This window comes from Lithobates pipiens, unplaced genomic scaffold, assembly GCF_037356315.1.
Source record: "Lithobates pipiens isolate NorthernLeopardFrog02 unplaced genomic scaffold, aLitPip1_a1.2 Scaffold_19, whole genome shotgun sequence".
NCBI lineage: Eukaryota > Metazoa > Chordata > Amphibia > Anura > Ranidae > Lithobates > Lithobates pipiens.
The window spans coordinates 583,562,935-583,583,549 of NW_027507764.1; the positions used below are offsets into that span (position 1 = coordinate 583,562,935).

General features: G+C 46.4%; 1 protein-coding gene across 1 annotated transcript in view; it reads left to right on the plus strand.

The window, feature by feature from the left end:
• ARHGAP39 (Rho GTPase activating protein 39) overlaps nt 1-20,615 on the plus strand; it is a 311,135-nt gene that overhangs the window by 69,336 nt on the left and 221,184 nt on the right.

Here is a 20,615-nt window from a genome sequence, read left to right on the forward strand (position 1 = left end):
TACAAGGGCTTAAAGTGCCGCTTATGGAGTTTTTTAAATACCAATGTTTTGGCGCCATTCCACAAGTGTGCGCAGTTTTAAAGCGTGATATGTTGGGTATCTATTTATTCGGCGTAACGTTATGATGTCGCGTCTGGCCGGTGTTTTTTTTTTCCGACGGATTTTGGCCCAAACTTGTCTTGCATACACACGGTCACACAAAGTTGTCGGAAAATCCGATCGTTCAGAACGCGGCGACGTACATCACGTACGACAGGACTATAAAGAGGGCAGTAGCCAAAAGCTTTCATCTCGTAATTTATTCTGAGCATGCGTGGCACTTTGTCCGTCGGAAATGTCTACACGCGATTGGAATTTAAACGATCGGATTTCGTTGTCGGAAAATTTTAGATCCTGCTCTCAAACTTTGTGTGTCGGAAATTCCGACGGAAAATAGTACGATGGAGCCCACACACGATCGGATTTTCCGACAACAAGATCCGATTGCACATTTTCCCATAGGAAAGTCTGACTGTGTGTACAGGGCATTATGCCGCGTACACACGGCTGGACTTTCCGGCAGAAAAGGTCCGACGGACTTTTGGTGGAGTTACAACGGACTTCCGAACGAACGGACTTGCCCACACATGAATGGACTACAGTCTGTTCGTTTTGAACGTGATGACGTATGACGGGACTAGGAAAGAACGTTCAATAGCCAGTAGCCAATAGCTTCCCTTTTGCCGTATTTGGTCTGTCGGACCAGCACACAGACGAACGGTTTTCCCGATAGGAATCGATTCCGTCGGACAGAATTGAAACATGTTCTATTTCTAGGTCTGTCTGTCTGATTTATTTTTTTTTTTTAAAGAGAAACGATCGGACTATCCCACACACAATCGGACTATCCCACACACGATCGGACTATCCCACACACGATCGGACTATCCCACACACGATCGGACTATACCACACACGATCGGGCTATCCCACACACGATCGGACTATCCCACACACGATCGAACTATCCCACAGACGATCGGACTATCCCACACACGATCGGACTATCCCACACACAATCGGACTATCCCACACACGATCGAACTATCCCACAGACGATCGAACTATCCCACAGACGATCGGACTATCCCACAGACGATCGGACTATCCCACAGACGATCGGACTATCCCACAGACGATCGGACTATCCCACAGACGATCGGACTATCCCACAGACGATCGGACTATCCCACAGACGATCGGACTATCCCACAGACGATCGGACTATCCCACAGACGATCGGACTATCCCACAGACGATCGGACTATCCCACAGACGATCGGACTATCCCACAGACGATGGGGGCTATCCCACACACGATGGGGGCTATCCCACACACGATAGGGCTATCCCACACACGATCGGACTATCTGACGGAATGATTCTGTCGAACCTAGTCTGCCTGAAACTCCGGTTGTGTATACGCGGCATCAACATAACCTGTAAAACATCTTAGCCCTTGTACACACGGTTGGACATTCCGACGGAAAATGTCCGATCGGACCGTGTTGTCGGATAATCTGACTGTGTGTGGGCTCCATCGGACTGTTTCCGTCAGAATATCCGACGGACAAAGTTTTAGAGCTGGGCTATAAATCTTTCCGACAACATGATCCGATCAGACTTTGTCCGATCATGTGTAGAGAATTCCGATCGGACAAAGTGCCACGCATGCTCAGATCAAATTCCTAGACCAAAGCTATTGGCTACTAGCCTGAACGTAGTCCCGTCGTAACGAAATAACGTCATCACGTTACGTACAATCGGATTTTCCAAAAACTTTGTCCAACCGTGTGTATGCAACACAAGTTTCCGACAAAATCCATCGGACAAAATTCTACGGATTTTGTTGTCGGAATGTCTGACCGTTTTTACAAGGGCTTAAAGTGCCGCTTATGGAGTTTTTTAAATACCAATGTTTTGGCGCCATTCCACAAGTGTGCGCAGTTTTAAAGCGTGATATGTTGGGTATCTATTTATTCGGCGTAACATCAAAAAATTGGGCTAACTTTACTGTTTTTTTTTTTTGTTTTTTTTTTAATTCATGAATCTCCCCCCCCCCCCCCAAAAAAATGCGTTTGAAAAATTGTTGCGCAATTACCATGTGACATAAAAAAATGACCGCCATTTTATTTCCCAGGGTTTCTGCTTAAAAAAATATATAATGTTTGGGGGTTCTGAGTAATTTTCTATTTTTTTTTTTTTTACATGTAGGAGAGGAGTGGCAGAATAGGTCCGGCATGGAAGGGGTTAAGGATTATATCGGTTTAAAATGTTCGATGCTTTATCTAGGGAATATTTTTCACTTTTCTTTGCGGGGTTTACCAGTTTTCGGTGCAGATTGTTGCCTGTTGTCGGTTTAGCTGGCAGGCTGTTTATTATGTCATACTTCTAGAAGAGCCATCAGTGACATCATCTGTCCCATCAATCAAGGTGGGGCCGTTTGGCATCTGCGATTGACGAGAGGCTCGATGATGAATCGCCATCCCCGGCTCCTCTCGTCTCCTCTCGGCAAACGTCTTTCCACTGTTTACTTTGCGTTACCAAAAAAAAAAGAAGAAGAAGAAAACTCCTTGTGTATGGAAAGAGATGAGGTCGGGAACCGATCGGACCCTCCCAGATAATGTGCAGCTTACCAGAAGTCATTAATTCACCCCGATCATAATTTCCAGCCTCTGGTCTGCGCTTGGCCTCCCGTCATCAGGAACAAAACTTCTTCCATCTTTTATTAATGAGCGCGGTGCTGCAGAGAGGGGGGAAAAAAAAGGGCGGCGGGCGCTCGTCTTGGTCCCATCATCATGGATTTAGTGCGTTTTTTATCATGCTTAACCAACTTCCAACCGTATCACTTAGATATACGGCGGCAAGGTGGCTCTACTGCGCTAGAAAAAAAATATATAAGAAAGTGTAAAAAATAAAGAAATAAATAAAAAATGTAAAGTACAATTAAAAAAAAAATAAAAATACATTTTTTAAAGCGCCCCCGTCCCGTGCGCAGACCAGAGGCTGGAAATTATGATCCGGGCGAATTAATGTGCCCAAATACTGCAGCTGCTGACTTTTAATAATCGCACACTTACCTGTCCCAGGGTCCAGCGATGCGGGGGGAACGAAGCCCCCCTTGTTCCCCCCCCCTCCGCTCGGCGGCACCGGCATTCTAGCTGTGGGCACCCAGCTGTGGCTTCACAGCCGGGCACCCACTGCGCATGCACGAGCGGCGCCATGCGCCGTGATTGGCCGCGCAGTCATCTGGGACCTGTCACGTGTCCCAGATGACTGACAGGAGGGAGGGGGCGGAGCTGAGCCCTTCCTGTGCTGAGGGGAAGTGACGTCACCAGCCCAGGCACTGATGGAGGCAGAGTTGAGGGACCCCCTAGCAACATGCATTTAGAGGTAAATTAAAAAAATATATATTTTTTTTACGAATTTTGGTGATTATTATTTTTATTTTTTTTATGTGCAGCACCAGTTGAAAGTAATTTTTTTCCAAAAAAATTGCATTTGAAAGACCGCTGCGCAAATACAGTGTGACATAAAATATTGCAACAACCACCATTTTATTGTCTAGGGTGTCTACTAAAATATATATATATATTTATATATATATATATATATATATATATATATATAGCTATATATAGCTATCTATATATATATATATATATATATATATATATATAAATATAATATTTGGGGGTTCTAAGTAATTTTCTAGCAAAAAAAAATATTTTAACTTGAAACCAACAAATGTCAGAAAAAAGGTTTAGTGTTTAAGGGGTTAAACTTTTTTTCACTTACAGGCAAAGTCTATTCCATTGACAAATTGTTACAATGTTTATACTTGAGTTCATCTGATAAAGAATGATTTGATTCTTGGCAGACTGCCCAGTTTTTTCTCTTCCTTTCTTTTTATGACTGTGGCTTGAGAAGAGCAGAGAGAATTCTCTGCACAGAAAGAATTGTGAAACACTTTAGTCAAGATCGCAATAACAATTCTTGGCGATTAATTGTGCAGCTGTACCTGTCACAGACCATTCCTATCACAAGGGATGTTTACATGTTGTAAAAGAAAGTGTAAAAAATAAAATAAATAAAATAAAAAAAAGTAAAATAAAAAATAAAATAAGGAAAACGCCCCTGTCCCCGGTTTGCACTCAGAAGTGAACGCGCACGTTAGTCCCGCCCACATATGTAAACTCTGTTCAAACCACACATGTGAGGCATCGGCGCGTGCGTTAGAGCGCGAGCAACAATTCTAGCACTAGACCTCCTCTGTAACTGTAAACGGGTAACCTGTAAAACAAATTTAAAGCATCACCTATGGAGATTTTTAAGTACTGAAGTTTGGCGCCATTCCACAAGTGGGCGCAATTTTAAAGCATGACATGTTAGGTATCTATTTACTCAGCGTAACATCATCTTTTGTTGTTTTTTTAAAGCGGGACTGCACTGCGGAAAAAAATATTAAAAGCCAGCAGCTATAAATACTGCAGCTGCTGACTTTTAATAAATGGACACTCACCTGTCCCGGGGTCCAGCGATGCCGGTAGCCGAGGCCGATCGATCGCTCGGCTCTCGGCTGCTGCCGCCACCATTCTAGGTGAGAGAATCAGGAAGTGAAGTGAAGCGGCTTCACTTCCCGGTTCCCTACTGCGCATGCGCGAGTCGCGCCGCGCAATAGGAATTGTCCGCGCTGTCTCTGGGACCCGTGTGTGTCCCAGCAGGCATCGCGCAGGGACAGGAAGAGGCATAGACTCCCGTGGGAGTCTATGCCCGGAAGTGGGTGAAAATACGTGTCTTTGACAGGTATCTCCACCCCCCTCCCCCCTGAAAGGTGCCAATTGTGACACCGGAGGGGGGGGGAGGGATCCGATCAGCGGAGGTTCCACTTTAGGGTGGAATCCCGCTTTAAATCACCAAACAGTTTTTTCTCCCCAAAAAAACATGTTTGAAAAATTGCTGTGCAAATACCATGCGAGATAAAAATTGAAATTCCCCAGGGTGTCTGCTAAAAAAATATATAATATTTGGGGGTTGTGAGTAATTTTCTAGCAAAAAAAAAAAATGATGATTTTTGTAGGAGAGAAGTGTCAGAAATGTTCTAGCAAAAAAAAAAATGTTGATTTTTACATGTAGGAGAGGAGTGCTGGAATAGGCCCGGTATGGAAGTGGTTAAGGTATTAAAGTGGACCTGTCAGTCACCTCACAGTATACATTCTTGGTATGTCACCAGTAAGTACATCAATGGTATCCCTTTACAGAAAATTCCACCTTCTATCATTAAAAAGCCTTGATCTCCACGCAGTGACTTTGCCTGCGCTGAGATGATATCAGTCTGCTGCAGCCAGGAGGAAGCATTTCCTCAGTCTCCTCCCTTCCAGTGCAATATTGTAACAAGTCAGGAGGTGAGAGGCTGCAGCCGGGGCTGATCCGTGTCGGACATTTGTGAACACACCCTATAACTGCACAGACACCAGGATTTACAAATTAAAGTGCACCATCTCTGTAGACGAGCCCCGGTCTCCCGATTCGGTTGCAGTGCCGTGTCTGACCTCTGCCAGGTGCAGATTCACATACAGCTTGTATGGGGGGGGGGGGGCACAGCCGGCTCTTCTCTGGTACGGCTGAGTTCCTCCTAAGACACAAGATTGTGCGTTTCATGTCTTTGCATTCGGAGTCTTTAGTTTCTTTCCCAACCCTGCTGACATCTGCTGGAGTTTTATATCCACACTAATAAAAAATGCATCTGAAAAACAACATTGATTAAAATGTCGGAGCGGAGTGACAGCTTAACTGAAAGCGTTCTCCCATTTCATTTCAATCCTGATAAATCTTTGAGGCTCCGATCGATACATCGTGCCTGTAACTGACTGTGGCAGCTGGGCCGTCAACCCATCTTTCCTTTTATGATTGTAATGAAATGTGCCGGATTTATATTGGTGATTTACGGTTGTACCGGGCATGGAGAGCACCAGAGGAGCTTACACTCTAATGTCCCCTCCCCCCCCACAATCACACACTATTATTATACATTTCTATAGCTCTGACATATACCGCAGTGCTGTACAGAGATCACTGAGGCCAGTCACATCAGTCTCTGTACCAGAGGAGCTTACACTCTAATGTCCCCTCCCCCACAATCACACACTATTATTATTTATTTCTATAGCTCTGACATTTGACTGGCTCAGTGATCTCTGTACAGCACTGCGGTATATGTCAGAGCTATATAAATGTATAATAATAATAGTGTGTGATTGTGGGAGGGAGGGGACATTAGAGTGTAAGCTCCTCTGGTGCAGAGACTGATATGACTGGCTCAGTGATCTCTGTACAGCACTGCGGTATATGTCAGAGCTATAGAAATGTATAATAATAATAATAATATGTGGGGGGGGACATTAGAGTGTAAGCTCCTCACACTATTATTATTATTATTATTATACATCTCTATAGCTCTGACATATACCGCAGTGCTGTACAGAGATCACTGAGCCAATTACATCAGTCTCTGTACCAGAGGAGCTTACACTCTAATGTCAAACCCCCCCCCCCCCCCCCCCCCACAGTCACACACTATTATTATTATTATTATTATTATTATTATTATTATTATTATACATTTCTATAGCTCTGACATATACCGCAGTGCTGTACAGAGAACACTGAGCCAGTCACATCAGTCTCTGCACCAGAGGAGCTTACACTCTAATGTGCCCCCCACAGTCACATATTATTATTATTATTATTATTATTATACATTTCTATAGCTCTGACATATACCGCAGTGCTGTACAGAGAACACACAGAAACAAGTATCTTGTTCAATGATATAACCTTGTAGATCCATCCAATCACATCAGTCTCTGTACCAGAGGAGCTTACACTCTAATGTCCCCTCCCCCAGTCACACACTATTATAGTACATTTCTATAGCTCTGACATATACCATAGCACTGTACAGAGAACACTGAGCCAGTTGCATCAGTCTCTGCACCACAGGAGCTTACACTCTAATGTCCTCCCACAGCCACAAACTATTATTATATATTTCTATAGCCCTGACATATACCGCAGTGCTGTACAGAGAACACATAGAAACAAGTAACCTTGTAAATCCAGCCAGTCACACCAGTCGCTGTACCACAGGAGCTTACACTCTAATGTCCCCCCCCCAGTCACACACTATTATACATTTTTATATATATACCATATATATATGGCTCTCTCAACCAAAAAGGTTCCCTACCTCTGGTCTAGATCAAAGCATATTCATGTGTTAGAATGGCCCAGTCACAGTCCAGACCTAAATCCCATTGAGAATCTGTGGCAAGACTTGAAAATAGCTGATCACAGACGCTCTCCATCCAATCTGACAGAGCTTGAGATATTCTACAAAGAAGAATGGGCAGAAATGTCCTCTCTAGATGTGCAAAGCTGGTAGAGACATCCCCAAAAAGACTTGCAGCTGTAATTGCAGAGAAAGGGGGTTCTACAAAGTATTGACTCCGGGGGGCGCCATACAAATGCACACCACACTTTTCACATATTTATTTGTAAAATAAAACTATTTATAATTTCCCTTCCACTTCACAATTATGTGACACTTTGTGTTGGTCTATCACATAAAATCCCAATAAAATACATTTACGTTTTTGGATGTAACATGACAACATGTGGAAAATTTCAAGGGGTATGAATACTTTTTCAAGGCGCTGTATACCGCAGTGCTGTACAGAGAACACTGAGCCAGTCACATCATTCTCTGCACCAGAGGAGCTTACACTCTAATGTCCCCTCCCCCTAGTCACATATTATTATTATACATTTCTATAGCTCTGACATATACCGCAGCGCTGTAGGTGAGACTCAGTAATCCTATTTGGCGTTGTTCCTCTCTTGCCGCATTCCGTCTCTTATTTTCGCTCTTTGTTGCGCCGTCGCCGTTTCATCAGAACTCCAATCAGACCCGGCTGACCTCTCTATGATTTCCTACACGGCTCCCGATTACCCCGAATTCTATTTTAATCGTCTCAGATATCAGAAATTGTGAACTCGTCACCGGAGGGTGAGAAGGGAGCAGAAGAAAATCTCTGTCCATATTGTATTACCACTATAATTGTAAGGAGAAAAGTGCGGCGGCGGGATGGCGGTCCGGTGCTCCCCGCGTGGTCCTCTCTTCAGCCGTATCCACCTTACAATCGATGTCTTCCCAACTTACATTAACCACTTCAGCCCCGGACCAATTTGCAGCCAAAGGACCAGGCCCCTTTTTTGCGATTCGGCACTGCGTCGCTTTAACTGACAGTTGCGCGGTCGTGCGACGTGGCTCCCAAACAAAATTGACGTCCTTTTTTTCCCACAAATAGAGCTTTCTTTTGGTGGTATTTTATCACCCCTGCGGTTTTTATTTTTTGCGCTATAAACAAAAATAGAGCGACAATTTTGAAAAACATGCAATACTTTTTATTTTTTCGCTATAATAAATATCCCCAAAGAATATATAAAAAAACATTTTTTTCCTCAGTTTAGGCCGATATGTATTCTTTTTTGGTTAAAAAAATAAATAAATCGCAATAAGCGATTATTGATTGGTTTACACAAAAGTTATAGTGTTTACAAAATAGGGGATAGTTTTATGGCATTTTTATTCTTTTTTTTTTTTACTAGTAATGGCGGCGATCAGCGATTTTTATTGTGACTGCGACATTATGGCGGACACATCAGACATTTTTGACACATTTGTGGGACCATTGTCATTTATACAGCAATCAGTGCTATTTAAATGCACTGATTCCTGTGTAAATGACACTGGCAGTGAAGGAGTTAACCACTAGGGGGCGGTGTAGGGGTTATGTGTGACGTTATGTTTTTTTTTTTATTGTAGGGGGCGCGGCCTGGCATGTGACGTCACTGATAGTCTTTCCCTATATCAGGGAACAGACGATCGGTGACAGCCACACAGGGAAGCACGGGGAGAGGTTTCTTTACACAGACCTCTCCTCGTTCTTCAGCTCTGTGACCCGATCGCGGGACACCAGCGGCGATCAGGTCCGCTGGTCCCGCGCCCGCGGTCACGGAGCTCAGGACCGGGTCGGGAGCGCGCAGCCGGCTGGGAACTTAAAAACCAACGTACAGGTACGTGATTTTGCCCAGCCGCGCCATTCTGCCGACGTATATGTGCAGCAGGCGATCCTTAAGTGGTTAATGTCTTCCACAAACGAGCAGACCCAACCGCCCAACTTCAGTGTCAGGCGGCTGCATTCACATGGCGAAGAGAGGTGCTGGCAGAGTCCAGGGGCCAGTCAGTCTTATATAGGAGCGAGCCGAGACTTCTAAGAAGAGGACATTATATGCAGTATGGGGTAGTCTGTGTTCATCACACTGTACAAGCTTTTCCCCAGATCTATTATTCATGTATTGATCTCATATTATCCAGTGCAGAGACTGCGCACACGGGGGGGTCAGCAAACGATCGGGCCCCTGGGTAGTCTGCGTCGTCCTCACGATGGGCCCCCTCAAGGATCGGGGCCCCTGGGTAGTCTGCGTCGTCTTCACGATGGGCCCCCTCAAGGATCGGGGCCCCTGGGTAGTCTGCGTCGTCCTCACGATGGGCCCCCTCAAGGATCGGGGCCCCTGGGTAGTCTGCGTCGTCTTCACGATGGGCCCCCTGGATGAGAGACCCCTGTAATGTGATCGTTCTGCCTGATCTGTGGATCTGCCCTGCGTGGACCGTGCCCCCCATCTCACTAAGTGGAGATATCGATCGAACGCGTTGATTATAATGAGCACTCGAAGTTTATTTCCTGCGTTCCAATCCCAGCAAAGAATTGATCAGCCCCTTGTGCTGAACCCGTCCGTGGCAGACTAATAGGTAATCGAAGGAGCGCCGATCGTAATGCTGGAAAATCCTTGACCTGAAGGGGAAGAACATGCTTGTAATATATTCAGAGACAGGAGGAGTTTATATGAAGGTCACTACACAGGCAGGGAGATGGTATGTGTGTGCGCTACAGGCGGGGCAATTGATATAGCTCTGACATATACCGCAGTGCTGTACAGAGATCACTGAGCCAATCACATCAGTCTGTGTACCAGAGGAGCTTACACTCTAATGTCCCCCCCCCCCCCCCCACAGTCACACACTATTATTATACATTTATATAGCTCTGACATTTGACTGGCTCAGTGATCTCTGTACAGCACTGCGGTATATGTCAGAGCTATATCAATTGCCCCGCCTGTAGCGCACACACATACCATCTCCCTGCCTGTGTAGTGACCTTCATATAAACTCCTCCTGTCTCTGAATATATTACAAGCATGTTCTTCCCCTTCAGGTCAAGGATTTTCCAGCATTACGATCGGCGCTCCTTCGATTACCTATTAGTCTGCCACGGACGGGTTCAGCACAAGGGGCTGATCAATTCTTTGCTGGGATTGGAACGCAGGAAATAAACTTCGAGTGCTCATTATAATCAACGCGTTCGATCGATATCTCCACTTAGTGAGATGGGGGCACGGTCCACGCAGGGCAGATCCACAGATCAGGCAGAACGATCACGTTACAGGAGGCACATTGTGAGGAAGATGCAGACTACCCAGGGGCCCGATCCTTAAGGGGGCCCATCGTGAGGATGACGCAGACTACCCAGGGGCCCGATCCTTCAGGGGGGCCATCGTGAGGAAGACACAGACTACCCAGGGGCCCGATCCTTAAGGGGGCCCATCGTGAGGATGACGCAGACTACCCAGGGGCCTGATCCTTCAGGGGGGCCATCGTGAGGAAGACACAGACTACCCAGGGGCCCGATCCTTAAGGGGGCCCATTGTGAGGATGACGGACTACCCAGGGGCCCGATCCTTAAGGGGGCCCATCGTGAGGATGACGCAGACTACCCAGGGGCCCGATCCTTCAGGGGGGCCATCATGAGGACGGCGCAGACTACCCAGGGGCCCGATCCTTCAGGGAGCCCATCGTGAAGACGACGCAGACTACCCAGGGGCCCGATCCTTCAGGGGGGCCATCGTGAGGACGGCGCAGACTACCCAGGGGCCTGATCCTTCAGGGAGCCCATCGTGAGGACGGCGCAGACTACCCAGGGGCCCGATCCTTCAGGGGGGCCATCGTGAGGACGGCGCAGACTACCCAGGGGCCTGATCCTTCAGGGAGCCCATCGTGAAGACGACGCAGGCTACCCAGGGGCCCGATACTTTGCTGACCTCCCCCGTGTGCGCAGTCTCTGCACTGGATAATATGAGATCAATACATGAATAATAGATCTGGGGAAAAGCTTGTACAGTGTGATGAACACAGACTACCCCATACTGCACGTTCTACAGGACGAGGACACCCCACATAGTATATGATCTCCATGATTGAAGAAGAACAACACACAAATAACAAGAATATAAAGATTGCAGAATCTGACATTTAGCTTCTATATTGTACTGTAATTTATATTTTACATTTTATATTTTACATTGTTTAATTTTTGTTTATTTTTATTTTTTTTATGGCCTTTTAACCACTTAAGCCACGGACCAATTTGCAGCCAAAGGACCAGGAGGCCCCTTTTTTGCGATTCGGCACTGCGTCGCTTTAACTGACAATTGCGCGGTCGTGCGACGTGGCTCCCAAACAAAATTGGCGTCCTTTTTTTCCCACAAATAGAGCTTTCTTTTGGTGGTATTTGATCACCTCTGCGGATTTTATTTTTTTGCGCTGTAAACAAAAATAGAGCGACAATTTTGAAAAAAATTCAATATTTTTTACTTTTTGCTATAATAAATATTCCCCAAAAAATCTATATAAAAAAAACATTTTTTTCCTCAGTTTAGGCCGATACGTATTCTTCTACATATTTTTGGTAAAAAAAAAAAAAAAAATCACAATTAGTTATTATTAATTGGTTTGCGCAAAAGTTATAGCGTTTACAAAATAGGGGATACTTTTATGGCATTTTTATAAATTTTTTTTTTTTTTTTTACTAGTAATGGCGGCGATCAGCGATTTTTATTGTGACTGCGACATTATGGCGGACACATCGGACATTTTTGGGAACCATTGTCATTTATACAGCAATCAGTGCTATTTAAATGCACTGATTCCTGTGTAAATGACACTGGCAGTGAAGGAGTTAACCATTAGGGGGCGGTGTAGGGGTTATGTGTGACGTTATGTTTTTTTTTTAATTGTAGAGGGGCGTGGCCTGGCATGTGACATCACTGATCATCTTTTCCTATAAAAGGGAACAGACGATCGGGGACAGCCACAGTAGGAAGCACGAGGAGAGGTTTGTTCACACAGACCTCTCCTTGTTCTTCAGCTCTGTGACCCGATCGCGGGACACCACCGGCGATCGAGTCCGCTGGACCCGCGGCCACGGTCACAGAGCTCAGGACCGGGTCGGGAGCGCGCCGCCGGCGGAACACTCCCGGCCCACGGCTGGGCACTTAAAGAGTAACGTACAGGTACGTGATTGTGCCCAGCCGTGCCATTCTGCCGACGTACATCGGCGTGAGGCGGTCCTTAAGTGGTTAAGTGGTGTCATCACCGGGTCTCTGTGCTTCTGCATGCAATGCAGGCAGAACATGGCTGACTGTGGGGGGGGGGGGCACTACAATGCAAGCTCCTCACACCATTATTATACATTTCTATAGCTCTGACATATACCGCAGTGCTGTACAGAGAACACAGAGTCAGTCATATCAGTCTCTGCACCAGAGGAGCTTACACTCTAATGTCCCCTCCCCCCATAGTCACTCACTATTATTATTATACATTTATATAGCTCTGACATATACCGCAGCGCTGTACAGAGAACACTGAGCCAGTCATATCAGTCTCTGCACCAGAGGAGCTTACACTCTAATGTCCCCTCCCCCCATAGTCACACACTATTATTATTATACATTTATATAGCTCTGACATATACCGCAGCGCTGTACAGAGAACACTGAGCCAGTCACATCAGTCTCTGCACCAGAGGAGCTTACACTCTAATGTCCCCCTCCCCTTCCCCAGGCTATCCTGTGGAATACACACAGACAAGAATAGATCAGAGGCCTGGACTGAACCCGGACCCCGGTGCTGGAAGGGTTATTGGTGACTTCGGAAGATCAGCGGTCCGGGGTCACGTTCTGTCCGGCCCGGTTGTCATGTTTTGTCTGGTCAGTAATGTATGCATGTCGGCGTTCTGTTCCTTCTGCATGGCGGCGGATTCTTCTCACTTCTTCTCTGCCACATGTGACGCCACGTGAGACTCTCCTGTCCTCGCATAGATCCTGCCTCGCTCCAACAGAGGCGGCTTTTGGATGAAGACAGAAGACAATTGTTCCGCTCAGCGGATTCTGTACTGAGATTGTCTTCCAGATATAAAAATTCCCCAACATCCAGCGTCAGATGGCCAAAATTAGACGCCTCAATCAACTGCCAGCGCTCGCCATCGCTCCTCACCCACGCAGTGCGTCAGATTCATCGCTCCGATGGGATCGGCGTCATCTGTAATCAGGAATTCCTCCTGGAATAAAAAAAATGGGATTTTGCCCGGAGCGTGAGACACCTGTTAGACCCAAATAGAAATGAGGGACCTGGAGGAGAATCGCACTGCAGAGGTGCAATTAAAGGGACACTCCAGCCCAAATCGATGAAGCCTTGAATATTCTGAACCCAAGAGCTAAAGTGTTTTGGGCCCCTTTCACACAGTGTGGGCTGCGATCCGCTGATCTGACCGCTGATCCCCCACTGAGCAGGCGGATGACAGGTCCGTGTCTGCCCCGCTTATACAAAGCAGATACGGGCACAGAGCGCTTTTCTCTATGGGTGGCGAGGATGTAAAAGGACCGCCTGTCCGTTTCCGATCCGATCTTCTAGATCAGGGGGTCTCCAAACCTTTTAAACAAAGGGCCAGTTTACTGTCCTTCAAACTTTAGGGGGGGGGGGCGGACTGTGGCCAGGGGGAATAGAAAATTTCCAGGCATCGGTAAACAGTGCCCTTATCTTTGGTATTAGGGGGAGGAATTATGCCCCATTTTTAGTGTCCGGGAGCAGAGTCGTGTCTCATATCAGTGGGATGAATAGTTCCCCAAGGGCCAGATAAAGGCAGGCAAAGGGCCACATCTGACCCCTAGGGGTGCAACGGATCGTCACCGATCCGTGATCCGAACGGGTCACCCTGTTCAGACCGGCACACGCCGCGATCTGCGGAGCGCTCCGCGGCCTCGGCCTTTAGGAAAGGCCGCGGCTTCGGCGTAGCTTCGGAGCGTCGGCCATCTTGGTACACCCGGCGGCCGTTTACAATGTGATCGCTCCGTCAAATGATGGAGAGATCACTTGTAAACAAACTGGCGTCATGTCTTGACGCCGGTTCCTCCCTCCCCTCTGTGTACTGATCTGTACAGTGGAGGGGAGAGATCGGATGGAAGCAGCGCTGTGGGCTGGATCTGTAGTGCCCACAGCGTTGCTCTGTGACAATTGCAGTCACATCCATCCATGCTCAGCCATCCCTCCATACTCTGCAATACCCTGCCAATACTCTGCAATACCCAGCCATACCCTGACAATACTCTGCCATACCCTGCCATATGCTGCAATACCCTGCAATACTCTGCCATACCCTGCCAATACTCTGCCATACCCTGCAATACTCTGCAATACCCTGCCAATACTCTCCAATATTCTGCCATACCCTGCAATACTCTGCAATACCCTGCCAATACTCTGCCAATACCCAGCCATACCCTGCCAATACTCTGCCATACCCTGCCAATACTCTGCCATACCCTGCCATACGCTGCAATACTCTGAAATACTCTGCCATACCCTGCCATACCCTGCCAATACTCTGAAATACCCAGCCATACTCTGCCAATACTCTGCCATACCCTGTCAATACTCTGTGATACCCTGCCGATACTCTGCAATACTCTGCCATACCCAGCTGTACTCTGCAGTCCCATGGTCACATGGGCTGCTCAGATGTGATAGAGAGGAAATGCTCAGGGTAGAAACTCACTGACAACTGAGCATGTGCAGAGTTGCCACCACAGCTGCAAAATCCCTATCTTAATTGGGAACATGGACAGAAGGGGGAGATAAAGAGCTGCAGGATCAATCAGGTTTTTTGCAGAATACAGAAAACAAATCTTAGTGACTGAGTATGAACAGCATGGAATATACCATTTATTCTTAGTTTTTGTATGATGTGGGTGTACTGACACTTTAAAAGCTAAATATACTTGTCAGAAATCCGGTGTCCTTGCAACTTGCTGGAATTCCAAACGGTCCAGTTCGGCATAATTTCAGTCCATTCAAATAAATAAGCTGTAATCGCACCGCATCCGGATCACATGTGACTCTCACAGGACAGCGCATTCCTGTGCAGTTTATGGTGTGAACCGGCCCTTAGACCCACCAGGCTTTTCCTGGCACTTTTTGTTTTCAAGATAAAATCTGTATTTTTTGCTTGAGAATGACCTATAACTTCCCTCCCCCCAAACATATATATATATATTTTAGCAGAGACCCTACGGAATAAAATGTCTATTTTCTATGTGACACAGTATTTGCGCAGCGGTTTTACAAAAGCAATACACTTTAATGAACTTAAAAAAAACCCACTATCAAGCCCAAGTTTTTTTTTGTATAATGTGAAAGATAATGTTACGCCGAATACATAGATACCCAACATGTCACGCTTTAAAATTGTGCCCACTCGTGGAATGGTGACAAACTATGGTACTGGGCGATTTAATCACTTACGGACCGCCTGCCGTCGTTATACATCGACTGTTTGACGTTAAATTAGATAGCTGCTATAACCCCGGTATCTTTTTAAACAGAGGGTGGTTCGCTTTCAGATAAAAGTGGTCTCTGCGACGGATTCGCTGCAAGATCACTTTTACCGGGTGGAGGGAGAGGTGCCCCCCCCTCTCCACACCCGCCGATCCCCGGTGGTCTCCGCCGCTTATGGAGCTGACGATCAGGTCCTCTCCACTGTGAGGCTGGATCCGGAGTGAGGGAAAGATGGCCTGCCGCTCAGCTCTACACCATTGGATGACAGAAGCGACGTCAAATTGCGCCTGTGAGATCCGACGTACAATGACAGCGATTCATGCAGGGGAGCCACTCTGCTGCAGCACAAATGCGCCCGCTGGTCCTTAAGTGGTTAATCTACATACAATAACAGGGATGGGGGCACAATGCATGGGAACTGGGGGGGTTTGCATAATAGAAGATTGATATACAATGAACACCGGTTGTAAAGTATGCTTACAAGGTTTTCAAAAATGACCACACCCACTTTTAACCACACCCATAAATCAGGTCCTCACCATCAGGGGTACTGACCACACCCATAAATCAGGTCCTCACCATCAGGGGTACTAACCACACCCACAAGTCAGGTCCTTACCATCAGGGGTACTGACCCCACCCACAATCAGGTCCTCGCCGTCATGGGTACTGACCACACCCATAAATCAGGTCCTCACCATCATGTGTACTGACCACACCCATAAATCAGGTCCTCACCATCATGTGTACCGACCACACCCATAAATCAGGTCCTCACCATCAGGGGTACTGACCACACCCATAAATCAGGTCCTCACCATCAGGGGTACCGACCACACCCAGAAATCAGGTCCTTACTATCAGTGATACGGAGCACACCTATGAATCAGGTCCTCACCATCAGGGGGTGAGCTCAGGTGTGTTCAAACACAAGTCTGAACCAGCCTGAGCTATCGCGCCAGGAATCTGTCAAAGTGGACGGCCAATCTTAAGTGCAATCCCTGCCCAGCAGCTACACGTAGACACGCCCTTTGTTTAACCATTTGAGGACCCCCTAACATACATATATACGTTACAGCTTTCAAGTGGTATACTGGGATGATGCCCTCCGGGTCCTCTCTGGGATCTCCGTCTCATCAGAGAACCCAGAACTAAAGCCAGCGCTTCCACCGGCTTACCACAGAGCCAAAAAAAATGACATGCCAAATGGGACATGTTAGGGGGTGAGGAGTCCTTAAAGTGGAACTCCGCTTTAAGTGGATATGTTTGGCTGCGGAGCCAGGCATAGTTTCCCCACCTATGATTGGCTGTCCGTTTTGACAGCTTCCTGGAGGGATAGCTCAGGCTGGTTTGGACTCGTGTCCATCTGATGGAAACCCTTGTTTCTTGTCTGTTTGGTGTACCCATGCAGAGTAATGGTATTGCATCTCTGGGTATGGTATGATGTGTGCTGGTTATGGTGTATTCTGGTTATGGTGTATTCTGGTTATGGTGTATTCTGGTTATGGTGTATGCTGGGTATAATGTATGACAGCTATATGTAATTCTTCCATATTGTGTGTACTGAGAGTTGGGGTGTTTGGAGAACTTTATTCCTCTATATAGATCTCTGTATCTCTAGAGGGGTCACCAGCAGGAGGAAGGAGGAGGAAGGAGGTCCTGATTCCTCTATATAGAACTTTATATCACTAGAGGGGTCACCAGGAGGAGGAAGGAGGTCCTGATTCCTCTATATAGATCTTTATATCACTAGAGGGGTCACCAGCAGGAGGAAGGAGGTCCTGATCCCTCTATATAGATCTTTATATCACTAGAGGGGTCACAACCTTCCTCCTACCGGTGACCCCTCTAGGGACATAAAGCTCTATAAGGAGGAATCAGGACCTCCTTCCTCCTGCTGGTGACCCCTCTAGGGATATGAAGATCTATATAGAGGGATCAGGACCCTCTTTCCTCTATATAGATCTTCATATCACTAGAGGGGTCACCAGCGGGAGGAAGGAGGTCCTGATTCCTCTACAGTGGTGTGAAAAAGTGTTTGCCCCCTTCCTCATTTCCTGTTCCTTTGCATGTTTGTCACACTTAAGTGTTTCGGAACATCAAACCAATTTAAACAATAGTCAAGGACAACACAAGTAAACACAAAATGCAATTTGTAAATGAAGGTGTTTATTATTAAAGGTGAAAAAAAATCCAAACCATCATGGCCCTGTGTGAAAAAGTGATTGCCCCCTAAACCTAATCACTGGTTGGACCACCCTTAGCAGCAACAACTGCAACCAAGCGTTTGCGATAACGTGCAATGAGGCTTTTACAGCGTCCTGGAGGAATTTTGGCCCACTCATCTTTGCAGAATTGTCCTAATTCAGTTACATTAGAGGGTTTTCGAGCATGAACGGCCTTTTTACCACAGCATCTCAATAGGATTCAGGTCAGGACTTTGGCTAGGCCACTCCAAAGTCTTCATTTTGTTTTTCTTCAGCCATTCGGTGGTGGACTTGCTGGTGTGTTTAGGATCATTGTCCTGCTGCAGAACCCAAGTTCGTTTCAGCTTGAGTACACGAACAGATGGTCGGACATTCTCCTTCAGGATCTCTTGGTAGACAGCAGAATTCATAGTTCCTTTTATCACGGCAAGTCTTCCAGGTCCTGAAGCAGCAAAACAGCCCCAGACCATCACACTACCACCACCATATTTTACTGTTGGTATAATGTTCTTTTTATGAAATGCAGTGTTCCTTCTACGCCAGATATACTTGGACACACACCTTCCAAAGAGTTCCACTTTTGTCTCATCGCTCCACAGAATGTTGTCCCAAAAGTCTTGGGGATCATCAAGATGTGTTGTGGAGAAATTGAGACGAGCTTTGATGTTCTTTTTGCTCAGCAGTGGTTTTCTCCTTGGAACTCTGCCATGCAGGCCATTTTTGCCCAGTCTTTTCCTGATGGTGGAGGCATGAACGCTGACCTTAACTGAGGCAAGTGAGGCCTGCAGTTCCTTGGACGTTGTTGTGGGGTCTTTTGTGACCTCTTGGATGAGTCGTCGCTGCGCTCTTGGGGTAATTTTGGGCGGCCGGCCACTCCTGGGAAGGTTCACCACTGTTCCATGTCTTCGCCATTTGTGGATAATGGCTCTCACTGTGGTTCGCTGGATTCCCAAAGCTTTGGAAATGGCTTTATAACCCTTTCCAGACTGATAGATCTCAATTACTTTCTTTCTCAATTGTTCCTGAATTTCTTTGGGTCTCGGCATGATGTGTAGCTTTTAAGGATCTTCTGGTGGACCTTACTGTGTCAAGCAGCTCCTATTTAAGTGATGCCTTGATTGTGAACAGGTGTGGCAATAATCAGGCCTGGGTGTGGCTAGAGAAATTGAACTCAGGTGTGGACAACCACAGTTATAGTATGTTTTACTTTTTCACACAGGGCCATGATGGTTTGGATTTTTTTTCACCTTTAATAATAAACACCTTCATTTACAAATTGCATTTTGTGTTTACTTGTGTTGTCCTTGACTATTGTTTAAATTGGTTTGATGTTCCGAAACACTTAAGTGTGACAAACATGCAAAGGAACAGGAAATGAGGAAGGGGGCAAACACTTTTTCACACCACTGTATATAGATCTTTATATCACTAGAGGGGTCACCAGCAGGAGGAAGGAGGTCCTGATTCCTCTATATAGATCTTTATATTAGTAGAGGGATCACCAGCAGGAGGAAGGGGGTCCTGATTCCTCTATATAGAGCTTTATGATATTAGAGGGATCACCAGCAGGAGGAAGGAGGTCCTGATCCCTCTATATAGCTCTTTATATCACTAGAGGGGTCACCAGCAGGAGGAAGGAGGTCCTGATTCCTCTATATAGATCTTTATATCACTAGAGGGGTCACCAGCAGGAGGAAGGAGGTCCTGATTCCTCTATATAGCTCTTTATATCACTAGAGGGGTCACCAGCAGGAGGAAGGAGGTCCTGATTCCTCTATATAGATCTTTATATCACTAGAGGGATCACCAGCAGGAGGACGGAGGTCCCGATCCCTCTATATAGATCTTTATATCACTAGAGGGGTCACCAGCAGGAGGAAGGAGGTCCTGATTCCTCTATATAGATCTTTATATAACTAGAGGGGTCACCAGCAGGAGGAAGGAGGTCCTGATTCCTCTATATAGATCTTTATATTACTAGAGGGGTCACCAGCAGGAGGAAGGAGGTCCTGATTCCTCTATATAGATCTTTATATCACTAGAGGGGTCACCAGCAGGAGGAAGGAGGTCCTGATTCCTCTATATAGATTTTTATATCACTAGAGGGGTCACCAGCAGGAGGAAGGAGGTCCTGATTTCTCTATATAGATCTTTATATCACTAGAGGGGTCACCAGCAGGAGGAAGGAGGTCCTGATTCCTCTATATAGATTTTTATATCACTAGAGGGATCACCAGCAGGAGGAAGGAGGTCCTGATTCCTCTATATAGAGCTTTATATCACTAGAGGGGTCACCAGCAGGAGGAAGGAGGTCCTGATTCCTCTATATAGATCTTTATATCACTAGAGGGGTCACCAGGAGGAGGAAGGAGGTCCTGATTCCTCTATATAGACCTTTATATCACTAGAGGGGTCACCATTAGGAGGAAGGAGATCCTGATTCCTCTATATAGATCTTTATATCACTAGAGGGATCACCATTAGGAGGAAGGAGATCCTGATTCCTCTATATAGACCTTTATATCACTAGAGGGGTCACCAGCAGGAAGAAGGAGGTCCTGATTCCTCTATAT